This window comes from Rhagoletis zephyria, unplaced genomic scaffold (genome assembly GCF_001687245.7).
Source record: "Rhagoletis zephyria isolate East Lansing unplaced genomic scaffold, Rhagoletis_zephyria_1.1 Rzeph_scaffold_03138, whole genome shotgun sequence".
NCBI lineage: Eukaryota > Metazoa > Arthropoda > Insecta > Diptera > Tephritidae > Rhagoletis > Rhagoletis zephyria.
Genome location: NW_016160222.1, coordinates 28,469 through 32,486, shown reverse-complemented (window position 1 = coordinate 32,486; position 4,018 = coordinate 28,469). Strand labels below are relative to the sequence as shown.

Sequence of the window (4,018 nt, the reverse complement as noted above, 5' to 3'; positions counted from 1 at the left end):
ATTGTGAGCAAAGTATTTGTCTGTCAAAAGTGCTTGCTTGCGTTTGTTAGATATTCCTTTTGCAATATGCTTAGCACTTGTTTGAGAGATGTTGTTAATTGGCACTTTAACGAAATTCTAAGGCAATACTTGTTTTACACTACATTGGATTTTTATTTAGGTTTGTTTTCTTTAGTTAATTATTATTTAAATTGGAAAAACAAAAATATTTATTTATAGGAAAGAAATTCGTTTTTTATACATACATACATAAGTACATATATATTAGAGTGGTCTAAAAAGTTTAAAATGTTAAGCTCTCACCCCCTAGAATGTATCCAAATGGATTGCAAAAATACCCGTATTTTTTGTTCGAAAAAAATTATTTAGAACTGCCTCAAAACCATTCTACGAAAGTGTTTTTTCCCATATAAAATAGCATGTATGCACGTGAAAAACTTCATGGGCGTTGAAAAATCCTAGAGAGCTTAACATTTTAAATTTGTTTCCCGCATTTATTTTTGGACCACCCTGGTATACATATACAGATGTATCGAGTTCAAGTGGGATGTGCTTGCAGGGAGGAAGGGACGAATACATCGTACGATCATACAAATTACAAAAACAGTAAAATCGTGTAACGTTTGTGTGATAAATATATTATATAGGATATCTGATTAGCAATAGTCTGTAAAAATAAAACTCCCTCGTAATGTCTTTCTTATTTTAAAATAATATATCGTCGTTTAAAGTGAAAACCCGCGTTGTTGTTGTTTTGTAGTCGTGCGGTGAAAAACCGCGCAACATACATTTGCTGCCAAAAATTGGATTTGCTCACACAAGCTCTGGGCTCAATCGTATCCATTCGTCCTGAAATATACTAGCCAGAAATGCGATTTCTTTATAAAAAAAAAGAGAACTTTTGATATACATATAAGTGTCTTTACTCTTTAAAAATAATTTATACGCGGTTTTGCATTCTCTTGATACGCGGTTTTGCAATACGCGTTTTGTACTTTAAACGACGATATGTACGTATATAAATTTTACCGGATTTAAAATTTCAAAACTAAAAAGTGCATTTTATACACAAGCTGTTTATTTAAAGTGATGGTATTAAAAATTGCATTCATTAACAAAAAAACAGAAGGAAAAAGTATTATTGGCTGCGTTTCTTTATACATTCCGGATAATCCCATTTCACAGCCGGAATAAACAGAATGCGTTTGAAATATACGTTAACATATCATCAGGAACGTTCTAAAGAATAAGTAAACAAAAAAGTTTATTCCAAACGTTCAGAATGAATAAAGAAATGCAGCCATTGTGAATTGAATTTGAATTTGATAAACGAAAAAAAATCCCGCAGCAAATCAATATTAGCGAATTTTCATTTGCTATCGTCTGGCAGCGCTGGTATTACGCTATTATATACACAAGAGATAAAACACTAGCGACAGCAGCTCACTCAAATGGTAACTTAAGCAACGGCGGCCAGCGAGCAGTCGTGGCCGAGTGGTTAAGGCGTCTGACTCGAAATCAGATTCCCTCTGGGAGCGTAGGTTCGAATCCTACCGGCTGCGAGAATTTTTTTAATATTTTGTAACTGAATTTTTTTTGTTTTTAATGATTAATTTAAACTTTTGAATCTTCCGATCTATTTTTTAACGCATGTTTATCTAATTTGTAATAAGTTAAAGGCCGAAAAGTCAGCGGAACATTATAATAAACACTACATTCCTTAGGATTAAATTAATATGTACTAGATTTTTTAATTAGCGATTACAATTTAGATTTATAGTTATAAATAAATTTAAAAAAATAAATATTCCATCCTTTCTACAGATCACAATCAGCCACCAATGCCAAATTAATGTTTTTGAACAAGCGCATGTACATATCTTCTCAATTTCCACTTAGTTTATAGCACTGTACCAATTAAAACACTTACTGCAATTAATAAATAATTACAATTCTTGCAAGCACAGCCACGTAGTAGTTCATTAACCAATGTACTGATTTTCTTTAAAATCAATGTGCTCGCAATTAAGGGTCAGGCGACGTATTGGCGTATTGTGCCTTATAGATATGCACCTATGTATTTAAAGCAAAAACAGTACGTGCATGTACTGATGCTTAAGCAAAATGCAAAGAAATATAACGCTAATCAGCTCAAAAACAATAAATAACTACATATGTATGTATTTATTATTTATTTGAACCGTGCAGACTTTTTGACAACGTCAGCATTCTGCTGACCACCAACACGCGTGCGATGGTCAGCAAACACAGTGTATAAATAAATAGAATGGATGTATGTACATACTTATGTATGTAGGACGCTGAAGTTTTTAATGCAAAAAAAAATATTTTTTGGTATGAGCACAAAATTAAAAGGAAGGAATACATATGTATGTATGTATGTACATACATATCAATGAATTGTGATAAGATATGGAAAAGCTCTGCCTTTAAAGGCGCAGCGATTGTAGGCAATGTGTTCGACCTTTATATTAAATAAACGGCACTCTTTATCAGCTTAAATATGTCTGTTCACACATCTCAGCATGCAGCACTTATTAAAATTAAAATTGAGCAAGAAAATGTTATACTGTGCATGTACACAGGTACATATGTACATACATACATGTACATATGTGTACAGATAAGACCATTAATGGTCTGAATTCAATTTTCAATTCAAAATTCGAATATTGATAGCAAATACGCGTTGACTTATAACAGCCGCGTTGCGCTTTTAAGACCACCGCCATGTATTTTTCACGATCAAAACATTTAGGTTTCAAATTTAGCATCTTTTAAAGATATCCGAATAGCGCTAATTTTTTGTAGCCATAATAAGCTATTTCATACATTCTATAACTAATTAAATGTATACTTAAACTGCAGCCTATGAATGAAGTGATAAGAAATATAGAGATCGAGCAGGACAAATAACAAATCATCAGACAAATAAATGCAAGAACTCACTACGATGGAATAAGAGCAGAACTTGCATTGCTTAAAACATATCTATGATCTTGGAGAAAATATTTCAATATCAAAGGAATAAAAAGAATTAAAAAACATGCTATTTCTACAAACTATAGTGTGAATGACCGCAGAATCCAATAAGAAAAAGAAAACAACCGGTTTTCGGCTACAACACACTAGCGTAATGCTTATTGGCTTTATTTTTGATTGGCAGGTGGGTTCCAATTATGAGAAGCATCCAGCACAGACGCGCAACGTTGATAAAGTATTATTACTGCATGCATATAATTGTTTATGGCAAATATTGCTATGTAATTTAGGATATATGTAATCTAATTCATTTCCATTCACTTACCTGCCAGCCCAAATACAACAACAGCCGGTACATAGAATGCCAAATTGGGAATGCTTTGCTGGAATGGTGATGATGAATCAGTTAAATCAACCATGTTTTATCACTGTTCAATTCAAATAGGAGCAAAATAAATGAAATTATTAATGTTTTAACTGTATATATAATAACTAGCTGCCGGATTGACTGAAACTTGTTTGTTTGATTTATTTATATCTCAAAACAGATTCTGTGATCTTAAAATTAGTGAAGGGAATTCAATGATAAAGTGCTGGAGAAAAGTATAAAAATCATTCACAATAGCACACAAAGCGATTTAAAAATCGATAAATACAATCGTGAAGTTGAATATAAAGCTGATGCCAGATGAAACTGTGTGGCTTTGCGTGACATTTATAACTTCGCCAGCAAAGCGCCAGACGACAGCCGGTTCTACGTACCGGAATGACTCGGGTTTCACCCGACCAAGGGCTGTTGTTTCGGCGATCTAACCCCGTTTAGGTCGGCGAAGTATCTCAGAAGTTGTCCGTCCATAGGGCAACATTCACTACGCATTCTCCTACTCAGGGCTGGCATCGAGTCAAACCCTGGGCCAGAAATATACACCTGCTGTGTATGCCGAAGACGTTTACACCACAACTCCACCTCAGTCAAGTGTAATGCCTGCGAGGGGTGGAGTCACCTCAGGGTCTG

At 34.0% G+C, this 4,018-nt stretch overlaps 1 protein-coding gene and 1 non-coding gene across 2 annotated transcripts in view; one reads left to right on the top strand and one right to left on the bottom strand.

Moving 5' to 3' along the window:
- Positions 1–4,018, bottom strand: part of LOC108368473 (uncharacterized) — a 44,445-nt gene that overhangs the window by 12,756 nt on the left and 27,671 nt on the right. The window lies entirely within an intron of this gene.
- TRNAS-CGA (transfer RNA serine (anticodon CGA)) lies at positions 1,481–1,562 on the top strand. Its single transcript has one exon. It is a non-coding gene; the product is annotated as a tRNA-Ser (tRNA).